Source organism: Pleurodeles waltl, chromosome 1_2 (assembly GCF_031143425.1).
Source record: "Pleurodeles waltl isolate 20211129_DDA chromosome 1_2, aPleWal1.hap1.20221129, whole genome shotgun sequence".
Lineage (NCBI taxonomy): Eukaryota > Metazoa > Chordata > Amphibia > Caudata > Salamandridae > Pleurodeles > Pleurodeles waltl.
The window spans coordinates 797,614,432-797,628,363 of NC_090437.1; the positions used below are offsets into that span (position 1 = coordinate 797,614,432).

Sequence of the window (13,932 nt, forward strand, 5' to 3'; positions counted from 1 at the left end):
TTAGGAAGTTCCAGTTGGGCAGGACCTGTGGGGCCATAACATCGGCCATTTTGACGGGTGCGCGTTCTAGTGCGCGCACTTCAACTGTGCTTGGTAGATTCGCTTTGGGCATATAACCATGGCTGCTGCACGTGCACGCCAAAGGCAAGCCCGTCTGCGCCCTCCCGCATCTCGGTCAGGGTCAGCAACTATGGCAGTTTGGGGCACTAGGACAACATGAGAATGTTTTACTCAGCTACTGATTTAAAAGGTATTTTTATTGGACACAATGGGCCCTAGTTCTTGTTTCAAATGTAAGGCAGTCTTCCTCCTTTGGGTTTCACTGTGGGAGAGAAACATGGGGTGTCTAAGCCAGTGAGCATGTCAAAGTAATTTTAGTAAATGTGCACGCCCTGCATAAACACACTTTGGATTTTTTGATTTATTAAGAGATGAGAGCACGGATTTGCTCTTATTAACAGAAACATGGCTGAATGAAACCTCTTCGGCAGACTAACATTTAGCCCTCTCTGAGGCATATTCATATGTACATTTTGATCCGACTGGCAAAAAAGGACGGGAGGGGATTCTATTATTTTCAAGAAGACATTTAAATGCACTGTTTTTAAATTAAAGGAAGTGCACGGAGCAGAAGCGTTAGGCTTCAACTTTCTGATTAATGGTCAATGTTCGTTTTCTGGGGCACTTGTGTATCGCCCCCCTGGTCACCCAAGTGATCTGGGGGGGATGTTATAAGCCTGGAAGTCCCAAGTTGTCTACTTTTTTGGTGTCCTATGTAGCTGAGGTGGTCTGCCTTCTCCCACCCAATGTAATTCGGGTGCACCCTCGGACCATATTCCCCATCATATCCTGAAATCTGTTGCTGATATCATCGTCCCAGTTTATCATCTGATATTTGAGGCCTCTATCCAGGAAGGTATTTTACAGAAGGAATGGAAACGGGCAATGTCATTCCTCTTCTTAAAAAGGCTAATGCGGACCCGGAGTCACTGTCAAATTTTAGACCTGTTTCGCTATTGCCAGCAGCGGCTAAGGTCCTGGAAAGATTGGTTAATTCACAGCTTACCGCTGTCGAGACAGCCTTACTTGAAATCTCCAAGTCCATTAGATTCAGTCTGGACTCTGGCCTTAATATTGCCCTGGTGCTGTTGGATTTGTCAGCTGCATTTGATACGGTCAACCATGACATCTTGCTGGTCAGGCTAAAACATCTGGGGTGACTTTCACAGCTTTTCAATATCTATAGCCCCGCCCCCCCCCCCCCCCCTACTGGCTGCAGTGGTGGGATCCTGTAATATCAGAGTCATGTCATACACGGATGACACACAATTTTTGTTCAAGTATGATGGTTACTGAGGAGGCAAAATAAGCTTTTTCAGGCTGCATGGTGGTGGTGCTGGGCTAGTTGAAAGTTAATAAACTTCAAAGTAACCTAGATAAGATAGAGGTGCTATCACTTGGCCATGGTACATCTCCTGGTTGGACACTCCTTCTCAGTCCTGGTTGCCAGAGCTTGGAATCTTTTGCCCACGCACCTTAGACTGATTAATTCTAGGGTGAGATTTAGAAAGGGGCTGAAGACTTTTTGGTTTAAGCAGAAGTGACCAGATTTGAGTTTCCCCACCCTATCCCCAGATCCTACCTGGAGCACCGTACACCCTATGAGTAGCTGTGCACTATATAAGCATTCTTTATTCATTCATTCAATTTCTTTTTTTTTTAAGTGGGTCAGCTCCTGAAGAAGCTCAGGCTTTTCCTTGAAAATACCGTATTATTCAATGAGACACCTTTGAGAGCCTAAGATTTTTCGGCTAATTTTTGTGAAACGTGCTTTAAAATGCAGTATTTGAGCCCATCTTTTTCAATATGCTGTCTGGAGGAAGAATATCCAACTCTTTCCCCAAACCTTCCTGGAGTAAGTCTGGATCAATCTCTTCACTGGCTGGCCTTTTGGCCACATATTACTGCATTGCACTTTCAAAGAACATCATTCCCCAATGCTAGTATAACTGGGACCCCTAGGTCACTACAAACAAGATAATAAAACATATGTGATTGGGTAGCGTTATAATTGCCTCACAACGCACTTGGAGTACAGGAAGAACTGAGCCTTACATATAGCTTCACCGCTAAGCTGTTGTAGAAAAAAACACTAAGAAAGGAATTAACTTTACCTCTAGCGCCACAGATTCACAGATGCATATCAAGAATTCTACGGGCCAATAAATTGCAAGAATATAGTAGCACCTCTGACAGCTTAAAATGTGTCAGTGAACACCAGAGAATTATTTCCAGAAAGATGTAAATCGTCATTATACCCAGATGGCGGGGCGACGCGGCGCACGCACAGCCTCTTGCAGGACGGCGGTATCATTATGCATGCTGACAAGTCAAATGTGGGTATTAGGATCAGTGAAAAAAGAAACAGGTGCAGCCGCTGATAATAGCAGACTGAAAGGGGACATGTCCTCACAGACACTGGAAAACAAAATGAGGGAGAAAAGGCTGCGCCAGGGAACAGCAGCCACTAGATGCACTTCCCTTGGGCTAAATGCTGATTTTAAAATCATAATGTAAACTATAGGCACAGTTAGAGGCAATGATCAGCACACTGCCGTCGATGCTGCCCCCCTACTTACTTTCAAAATGGCTGACAGGATGTGGCGATCATTTGATGGACACTGTCTGGAAGTCTTTAATTTCAGCAGATGACTAGATTATGCCCTGCATCGAAAGCACCGAGATCGGTGCTGACCAGCCCTAGTGTCTAAGAATCCACAATCCCAACTGAAAACTCATGCTGTGGCTAACTAGTACAAAGTTGTGGTTAAAGATGTTTTGAATACATTTTTCTAATAACTTAACTGCCAGGAAACAGCTGTGAACCCTAAAACACAGGTCATTTTGTCCCCACAAATTAGCTTTCTTCTTTCCTAAAACTTCTCACTTATTATGGTCTGGCTTGACAGCGCAGCTGTCGCCAGACAAATATGTGTACATCACTGGATAGAGGCTTTGACTCCACCCACATGTTGGGAGCCAAAAGTACATGGATGATTGGGCAGAACTTGTGTGCTTCCACAAAAAAAAAAAAAAAAGTTTGCCCGCCACACAGCTGTGATCATTTTATTTATTTATCCAGCTACCTAAGTTTGAACTTTCCGGGCATGCATATGACATTTGAATGCTATTAAAATGTTCTTTTCCTCTAGCAGCAGAAGGGAGGAGGGTAGTCATTCATCTACATGCATTTTTAGGTGTGGCTTGACAGTTTAACTATCACCTGATCTGTTAACCTACATCAATATTATTATAAAGTTCTTTGCTTCCACACAAATTCAATATCTACTCCCATGCGATTTACTTGTACTGCTTCACATTACCATACAGCAGTCCTTTAAAGCCAGGCCTACTGGCATTGCCAACACTTGTTACATTTAAGCTTGCCATTTTAACTGAATACACTCACTTTGTCCCCAAATATAATTCTTACAGATGCAAAGAATCCAATTCACGTTCTTTAACTGTCACAACGTACATCAGTCAGTGATGTGTCCAAGTAGTTCAAGAAAAGACAGTCAATTTCTCTTGGTATAGCCCAATCATATTCCTGTGGAATGGCATGTTTATTTGTCCCATACATGTTAATCCATCATGTGCTCAACTATGGCGAGTCACCAACCAATCCGGGCCATGTACCAAGGATCCCCAGTATGCCAGTCAATGGTGTGTGCCCATGCACAGATTATGTCACATTTGAAATGCCAATGCCATATTCCCAAATATGGCTCATCAAGCAACAACTGATGCAACATATCACTCATCTGGAAATCACTACGATTGTGCCGTATACAGTCCACTTAACAAAAAAAGGAGAGACAAGGGAAAATAAAACCAGGACCACCCTCATCCAACCAAATTGCAAAACAAAAAATCATGGACTACCGGCACATCTGTTCGCTAACACAGCGTACGTAAAAGACCATAACGACCCAGATATACGGCTCCAGATGCTGGTCAATTTATGAATCCTATATTCTCATTTATCTCCCATATGCCAATTACTGCCATGGGTCCAAGAAACACTGATATGTTGGTCAACGCCGGTAGTTAGTGCCTTTGAGGCATAAACTTGCCTAAGTGGCCAGAGAACCTTGATAACTCTCTCTGAAACACACAGACATGCAAAGACACACCAACCTCCCCCACCCCAAACATAAGGAGCAGTAATAAATATTTTTTCCCCGTTCTACATAATGTTTTTGATAGAGTGTCGTGGTTTCTTTACTACTGTGTTCGAGTCCTCTGTACCAGCCTTGTTTTGCTCTGGAAGAGGAAGTGACATCAGAAGTGTGTATGCCATTAGTGGTCGAGGAAGGGGCAGTGACTGCACTGATCGATGGCACTGGTGAGTGACTGAGCGAGACCCTTCTTTCTTCCCCGTCATGAAGAGTCTGTCCTGGGCGGGAAGAAGCATCGTCAGAACTACTCCTGCCTCGAGGGGTCATTATGAGGCAATCAATAAGCGGGAGCCAAATTTTAGACGGCATTACCTCCCACGGTTGCAGTTTCAGACACCGACTCCGTTACCTGTAGCCAATAGGAACCCCTGGGGCCAACAGGAAGGCTCGGGAGCTAGGCAAGTTACATCTCGCACCATTCGCTGTGCACTCAGGCACGCCAATCAAGTTAAGATGCAGAACAAGAGACAACTGGGAAGGAAAACGCTTCGAGCCTCAGCTAAAAATAGCCACCCTAGAAAACGATGTTTGTCCATATTCCTAATGTTCCCATGACAGTCTCCCTGCTGCGTGTCTCTGTACGCCTCTTAGCCGGAGGCAGAGGAAGGCCAAGCTTCCCTGTGTACATAAAGCTAATCCAACTCCGAATCTGGCACACAGAAAATGTATATTAAAACAGTGCTCTTCGGATGTCGTCATATCACAATTCCTTTCAGCATCACAATAAAAGTCACTCCAGTAAACGAAATATGCCAAACAAAGCAGGCGATGTGCCAAACTATAAAGTCTTTGAAGCACGAATAATGGCCACAGACTCGTAGTGCACATGCACCTGCGGAGAGGATGCTGCAATACAACGCAGACACCTCACAGAGTAGGTCCAACTAGGCCGAAACAGGCCAGAGTTGTTTTAGGCCCTTATAAGCCACTGGTAGTTTCCATAAACACACACTTGACTGTCGTTTCCTGAAACACAGACTTGACACGCTTTAAAAAAGAAAATGAACATTTTCACATCTCACAGCCTTAGAGAAAGAGGTCGCCACACCCAACAGCAACCCGTTGGTGAAATGTGAACTCGCTCAATACAAGGTGTGATATTGGGCAGGTACATAGAGGCAACACTATCCCAACCCTTCAGGTGAACCTCCGTCAACATGGACTCACCACATGCTCTGTGTACAGTTAATTGTTGCCATCTCAATCTCCACTGAGCCCTGAACAGAGGCTGGGAGGAGAGGGATCTTCTCCCACTGTCCTTTCTTAGCTCTACCTGCTTGTACCATAAGATCCCGCCAAGAAGGGATATGTGGCTCTATACACAGGGGTTCATCAGCTTAGGTAGCCACTCAAAAGCTGTGGGGAACCTCTCCAACCTCTTAATCTAGGTCAATTAAGTGTTGCCAAGAGTAGCTGAAGCCCTTTCATACCCATGGCACTGCCTTTTCTTCCTCTAGTCTCGGGGATCATAAAAGCAAAAGCGAGAACAAAAAACAATGTAAATGATTTTCTAGAAATGTACTGTCTGTAGTTTCCACTTCGTGCTTTTCCCCAAGTCCTTTAGCAAAGCATAGGAGACAATTGTGAGACTAGGGAGTAGGGTCAAAACCATGACGTCACTGGTGGTCAAGGGGTATATAATGGCACTTCTGATGCCTCTCGTAAATTAGTGACTGATTTCATCAGCCTCAGGCATGTCAGTATTTTTTTTGGTGCCAGGGGCTAAACCTTTTGTGGAGCCTCTCTTTAGTATAGGAACCAAGGAGCAATCGATCAATCAGACAATCAGTGATTTTTAAATTGTGGCTAATCACCCATCTCAATGTGCTGTTTGTGGGTGTGCTGCTCAATCGAAGAGCCAAGTCTTGAGGTCCTTCCTGAACTGCTTCAGCGATACAGTCTGCCTGAACTTGAGAAGTAGTGTGTTCCATGTCCAGGCTGCGAGGTAGAAGGATCTTCCTCCTGCTGTGCTTTTTCAGATCTTGGGAACGGCTGCAAGGGCGAGCTGGGAAGAACGGAGATGTCTGTTGGGTATGTAGAGGGCGAGGCAGTGGTTGAGGTATGCCGGTCCAATGTTGTGTAGTGCCTTGTAGGTGTGGATCAGGAGTTTGTTTGTGATACGCTTGTTGACTGGGAGCCACTGTGGGTCTCTGAGGTGGGGCGAAATGTGGCTGTGTCTGGGGATGTCCCGAATGAGTCTGGCTCCTGCATTCTGGATTCTTTGTATTCTTGATTGTAGTTTCTTGGTGATGCTGGCATAGAGTGCGTTGCTGTAGTCCAGTTTGCTAGTGATGACTGTGTGGGTGACTGTCTTCCTCGTGTCTGAGGAGATCCACTTGTAAATCTTTCTCAGGAGTCGGAGGGTGTGGAAGCCTGACAAAGAGAAGCTGTTTACTTGGTGGGTCATGGATAGGGAGGAGTCCAGGATGATGCCCAGATTGCATGCGTGGTACATGGGAGCGGGGGTGTTTGCTAGTGCGGTGGGCTACCAGAAGTCATTCCAGGCAGAAGGGGTGGAGCCGATTACGAGGATCTCTGTCTGGTATGAGTTGAGTTTGAGGCCGCTGGCTTCCGTCCAGTTGGCGACTGCTCTCATCAAGTTGTGAAAATTTCTCTTGGCCTTTGCAAAGTCATCGGACAGGATGATCTTGGCTAGCGGGTCCGTGTAGATACTGAAAAGGGTCGGGCTGAGTGTTGGGCCTTGGGGCACTCCGCAGCATGTGTCTTTGGGTTCTGACGTGAACGGCGGAAGTCTGACACTCTGTGTTCTTCCGATTCTTCCAGTGAGAAAGGACCTGATCCAATCCAGCGCTTTATCTTGGATGCCAGCATCGTGTGGTCTGGCGCAGGGGATGAAGTGGGAGATGGTGTCAAACGCAGCAGAGAGGTCGAGGAGGATGAGTGCGGCACTGTCTCTGTGGTCTAGTATGATGCATATGTCGTTGGTGGCTACAAGGAGTGCTTTTTTAGTGCTGTTGTTGCTTCTAAATCTGGATTGGGATGGGTCTAGGATTTGGTGTGTCTCGAGGAATTCAGTGAGTTGCTGGTTGACGGCCTTTTCCATTACTTTGGGTGGGAAAGGGAGCAGAGAGATGGGCCTGTAGCTTTTCAGCTCCCTCGGGTCGGAGTGGGCTTCTTGAGCAGTGAGTTGATCTCAGCATGTTTCCACTCTGATGGGAAGGTGGCGGTATGAAGGAATAGTTGACAGTTCAGTAGAGCTCAGGTGCTATGGTGGCACTGCCCAGGTTGAAGATATGACGAGGGCAAGGATCCAAGGGTGCTCCCCAGTGGATGAAGTTCATGAGTCTTTTGGTATCCTCTTTGGTAATGGGGATCCAGGCGTTCAGGATCTGGTGTGGTGCTGGGTTCCTCAAGCCTTCGTAAATGTCCTGGATTTTTTGGTGAAAAAAGGTGGCAAGGTTTTTGCAGAGGTCTTGGAAGAGAGGGTGGAATACGGTGTCTGTCCCAGGGTTCGTGAACTCTGATGATGGCGAAGAGCTCTTTGTTGTTGTGAGCGCTGAGGCGTTTTTGAATGGCAGCTTTTTTGGTGGCTCTGATGTTCTGGTGGTGCATGGTGACTGCATTCTTGCATGCTGTGATAGGGGAGTGGTTGAGAGCGTTGGTGGACTGTGTTTCTGTAATTTTGCCCCAGCGTCTGCCAAGAGGATGGGGGGGCATTGTGGTGTGCAGTGTTCTTTGTGAAGGTAAAGCAGCAGTGGTTGGTCCAATGGTGTTCAGTGGTGTGAAAGATGGTGATGTTGTTCCCTGCTGAGAAGACGGGTTGAGAATGTGTCATGCTCTGTGGGTGGGAACGTTGACAAATTGTTTGGGGCGAGTGTTGTGAGGTGGTCCAGGAGGCTTGTGGTATTGGGGTTATCGTGGATATCAAGGTGGAAGTTAAGGTTGCCACGTAGGATGTAGTCTGAGAAGGTGAGCGCTTGGGGGGCAACGAGGTCAGCGATGTCTTTGCAGAATTAGTGTCGGGATCCGGGCGGGCAGTAGATGAGTGTGCCATGGTGGGAGGAGTTGGGGTTGGTCTGAATCTAGAAGGGTAGGTGTTTATGGGTTGTCTGAGACTGACTCGTTGGTGGTTGTCAGGTGGAAGGTCTTCTTGTAGACTATAGCAATGCCTCCTCCAGGCCGGTTGCCTCTGTCCTTGTGGATGATTTTGTAGTTGTCCAGGATGGCCGTGGCGATGTCCGGGGCAGAGGTGGGGGTGATCCATGTCTCCGTGAAGAAGGCGACGTCCGGGGTGGTCGAGTCGAGGCGCAGCTTGTAATTAAGAAGACTTTATCTCTGGGGAAAGAGAACACAGTAGTTAGAGCCACCCTGTACAGGTGCACCGTTAGCCCTATCAAGTAGGGACAGGAAAGGCCTTCTGATTTATTTTTTTAAAACATGTTGTAACAGAAGAATGGGGGCCCAGGCTGCCATCCCTTTTTGACAGACCTGATCAGCCTCCTTTGCTTGTGTTCTTGGTTCAGGAGGAACCACATACTACTAAATGACCTAAATGATCGATCCAGGATGGGGTTGGTGGTGTTTTCGGGTCAAGCTAGTCTACCAACAATGTTTCAGATTTTAGGGCTGTAAAGGTCTTTATTCCAAGTACGTTTAAGGCTAGGTTTTGACTCATTTGATGCTTGTGTCAACTTTCTAGTACTGTATTTGGTACACATTTGCAGAAGTGTGATTGTTTGCTTTATTAAAATATACAGTTTCAAAACACCCAAAGGGTGTTCAGTTTCTAGCGTTATTGTCTGTATGGTTCAATCCCAGCCAGGTCTCTGTCTAGAGAGGCACAGTGGGTGAAAACTGGTGGACTGGTGTATGGCCTCGGACAATCACCAGAGGCTGAGATGAATTCACTCTGTTGTCAAGTCCCAGGTATATAAGTGTTGGCACAAGTGCCAGTGTTTAGGGGTTGGAGGCTTTCTTCTAGTGGGTGTTAAAGCTACACAAAACTTCCCAAGACAGATAGGAGAGAGATGTTTCAATTTAAGCAACTTGTCTGTTCTTTACGAATCTATTTTGACCATTATGTTCTGTTTCAACGATGTAGGTAAATACAGGAAGGTGGGCATGCCTTAACAGGCAGTCTCTTTGTAGGGGGTACATTTTTGGGGTGGGGTCGTTCCAGAGGCCTGTGAGCTGTTTGAATAGCAAGGATTCTGCATCAATCGTTGAAAAGACTCACATATGCATCGTTTGTCAAGAGATTTACTGGTGGACACTCGGATCTGTGACTAAAAAGTGTGAATATTGTACCATACCATTTTAAAAAGGCACGCGCCTTAATTCTAGCGGGTATGAGCCTATGGGGCTGCCCTCTGCACGCCATCCATGTGTTAGCATTACATGGCTGTGTTTTCCTCTTATTCTGTGTCCCCCAAACAGCCACCTTTGAGGCGGACGTTGATGCCAGCTGCTTTCCAGCAAAATGAGGTCATCAGACAAGTGGATCCTGGGAATGCGGAAATGGCCGGAGTGTTGTCACGCACCACACACAAGTCGTGTCTGTTTCTTACAGTCTCCGTGAATAACTGCTGTGTAATTTTCCCATTAAATATTTAAAACCCATAAGTGGCTCCATCATGTTTACAGAGCCTGAATCATGTATTTGATACCCCTGACAAGAATATCACAATGCAAAAAAGAGGGCTTGGAAGAATACGTCATTTACGTGGTGCTGATGTCGCAAGCTGTCCGCGAGGACAGGGTTTTAGTACTGTGCAAGAAAGGGACCTCGCACGATGACCTTCCGATGCAGGAGCCGGGAAGAACACAACAAATACATTTTGCCATTTATTATTTATCATTTTACTGATAAAAAGATTTATGATGCTATCCAGCAGCACCGTGCTCCCTGCGGACTGCCAGTCCTTTTACTGGAAACAACAGACTTGATGTGGGAGAGCTGCTTTCACTGTGCGCCTAATGTTTCAATTTTTTATGAATTTGACCAAAACAAATACATTTAATCCGAATCTCCTGCCATTTCCGCAATCCCAGGATACACGTCTGATATCCCAGGTTCCACCAACAACAAAATGAATGTCAATCACAACGTTGCAAACTGTTTTTGAAGTTACACTGGCAGGGCCTTATGTTAATCCTTCGTAAACAACAAAAAGCCAGAACCAGCACTGTTGGGGACACTAGCTGGTAATCTTTCAAACTTGCGTAAAGTGGCTTTGGAACTAAACGAGGGCGAGTAAAAAGTTATGCTTTGTATATCAGTGAATCTTAAGGTATCCAAGCTTCAGAGCATAACCAAAGATAGTGGGTAACATAACTGGACAGTGTCAATAAATACATTAGTTTTTAATCTCTTCATGATCATCAAAATATCTGGTACCGATCACGTTTAGCCCAAGGCTTACTGGCCGCTATGATAAAAGATCTGCGTCCTCTCGTAGTCCTCTTAACGCGAGATACAAGCAGGAGACTTTATAACACTGAAAAAATGACTTTCTGGAAGGTAGGACTTGACCAGCCTTGATAAAGTGAAATAGGCCAGAGTCCACAAACACTTATGCATCAAAGAGGGTCAACTAAACAAAAAAAGTATTGTTACTGAAAAAAACGGTTATTTACTATGCTTGGATATGGCCAACGTGTGGTACTGAGCACTATGCAAAAATGAAGATGGTATTGTTAACTGGCTGCCAAGGTAGTCTCTGCAGTGGGTGGGAAATAGGAGTATGACAAGTTATCTTCAACTGCCCAATCACAGGCTTCTTTGGCTCCAGATCGGTTCCTGTACCATTGTCATGCACCAGGGCTTGCCACTTGCAAGTAAGTTTTTGACACAGTTTTTGGTTGACATTATTTATTTGCCGCTCCATCGATGGTGAGGGGGTCCAACACCAACCCAAATTGTGATCCTACTGAAATTTGTTTGGCAGTGTGGAAATCCTACACTTTTTATTAAAAAAATATATCTTTTTCAGTAAGTTTTTGTGGATAGAGCTCATCACCTGCACTTTGCTAATGTTAAAGGCAAGTCATTTTGTGTCCATCCTCGCTTCTTGTACCACCTAGCCTTGAAACAAAAGCGGAGGATTAGCAGCTTCTTCATGCAATCCCACTCCTGATGTTAACGAGTCACAGAAGGAGTGCATACAGATGTTGAGTAGGAGAGGCAACGAATGGACAGCGTGGCAGAGCTGAGAGGTCCCTCAAAGGCAAGCTTCTCCTGCACAGGCATTGGACCAGGGGACAGGTGCGCATGCCATGCCCCCGTTTTGCTTGTTATCCTCATCCCACAAAGTGGACCCTGCCGTGAATGGTGGTGGCACAGGCAGTCTGATGGCTAGTGAGAGGCGGGAGAAGGGCAGAAGACTACGGCTGAGAAGATGATGGCAGTCTTATGGGTAGTGAGAGGTGGGCCGAAGACTATGGCTAGGGAGACAATGACAGCCTTGTGGCTGGCAAGAGGTGGAAGTTGGGTAGAGGCTATGGCTAGTGAGAGGATGCTAGCCTTAGGGCTAGTGTGAGGGGAAGAGGACTTCATTGAGGAGCCGACGGCAGTCTAGCAGATTGCAAGGCGTGGGAGCTTGGTAGATAACTACAAGGAGCCGATGGCAGCCCTGCCACTAGTGAGAGGTGGGGGCTGGGCAGAAAACTCTTGACAGGAGAGGAAAATAGAATGAAGAGATGAAAAGGAAGAGTAGGAGAAATGGCAGAAGGGAAAGAGAAGAGATCAGGAGACAGAGGAACAGATGTCTAACAAGGCAGGTGGTATGTGAGAGAAAAGAGGTAAAAATTGAAATGCAATAACAGTGCAAGGAGATGCACGACTGGGGAGGGAGGACAGAGTTACAGAATGAGAGGGAGAGCATGAAAGAGTCCCCAAGGGGCGGGGGAATGAGTAACAAGGGCAATTTACAAAAAAGGATAGCTCGAAACAGGAGAAGAGGTAAGGAATAAGATGGATCTTGGAAAAGAAGACATGACCAAAGGAGAAGCGCATGTGTGAGGCAAAGGGTCAAAGGCAATCGTTGAAAGGTGAGAGTTAGTTCTGAAAAAAAGATATATGGAAACTGGTACCTACTGGGCACTTCAGTCGTGGCCTCCTTAGCTTTACATGTATTGATTATACTACAGTGCACTTGATGCAATTGAGTTTCCTGGATGGTGCAAAAGCAGTTTTACAAAAAAAGAAAAAAAAAAGAAAAGGTTAACCTGTATTGTATGGAATTATTGCTCTGTGATCATGAGATGTTGTTAAATTGAGAATATTTTGGAAAGCTAAAATCTCGGTTTCTATGCCAATGGCAAAAGAAAACACTTCCCAATAGTATTTCACAAAAGTAAACAATTCAGAAAACAGATACACTCTTACTTTATCACCAGTGAAAAAGAAACAAAATGGGGTGCTTCAAGTTTTCGAAATGGGCAAATGGCACAAATTATAAACAACGGAGCTGATGAACCCAGGTATGCAGGCCCTGTTTACATTTCATACGTCTTTTTTCATGTTGGTTGGACATATTTCCCTAGTACTTCCAAGTATTTCATTTTCTCAGATGTGGTGTTTCTGTAACTGTTTTTCATACAACATATTGGTTGCGCACACTGAGAGCTGAGTCGCCGGAGTGTTTGCGCGAGTTAATGGTGTGAATTAGCGGGAGTTGAGGCTATCGGGATTGCACGCTTCTCACAGGGCCTGTCGCTTCTTCACACGCGTATCCAGACTACATACATGCCCATGCAATCGCTGGCCTCCCTGCAGAGTGCACAGAGCGATGTTGTGTGGAGGTACACGTTTGTCGAAATATTGACAGGAGAGAGAGAGTGGTGAAGTGGGGTTGGAAGAAAGTGCATGGAAAAGTCGAGAGTGAAAAGCTAGCGATGAATTTGAAGTGTGAGATGCAGAGGGAGAGGGCTTAGAGAGAGCTGCGAGAAAAAAATTGTGCAAGTGACTAAGGCAGAGCATGGATTTGAGACTATTAGACCAGTGGATTCCTACGCTCGCGAGAATACGCCATCATGTTGTAATAAAGATACAGAGAGCAGAAGGTACACATTGATTCTTGCATCATTTCAGGAAGTTGATTTTGTGTTTGTAAAATTAAAAAAATATATAATCACAAATGCAGCTTGCTTGTCACTTCTTCTATATATTGCATGAAACAACTTGCACGTGCAGCTCATGCTGGTACTAAAAGGTCAGGTATCTTGCAACAGTAACAGAGAAACGCTTCACTATTTTTTCTAAGCATCGATCTGCATAATCTGCATATCTGCATAATCGATCGTGCTTAGACCACTCTGCACCATGGATGGATCGTCCACCACAGTTGAAGAATATGTGAAACAATGTCACTCCATGCCACGCAATCCACTCCTAGAAAAACCAATGCAATAATGTCCCCCCCCCCCAACTAGAGTTAAAAGCTAACCTCAGTAAAGGGCAACTCCTCAACCCAACACGTACTATAAAAGGACTTCCTGCCTCTATGATTGTCCCAGAATTCCAAAAGCGCTACAATGCCAATGCATCACCATAAGGAATCCCAACAGCCCGCCGCACGTCAGGTGCTCCGTTACACCATCAATAAGCATTACGCTAGCGCATGGCCTCGGGAATTTTACGATTCTGCAGCCACAGCTTTTTTGGCATAATTATGAATTTGCCACACAATTCATCATCTGCTACATAATCTGCAAATTTTAATAAAAAAAA

The 13,932-nt window shown here is 45.5% G+C and overlaps 1 protein-coding gene across 2 annotated transcripts in view; it reads right to left on the minus strand.

Moving 5' to 3' along the window:
• Positions 1 to 13,932, minus strand: part of SH3RF1 (SH3 domain containing ring finger 1) — a 286,988-nt gene that overhangs the window by 105,100 nt on the left and 167,956 nt on the right. The window lies entirely within an intron of this gene.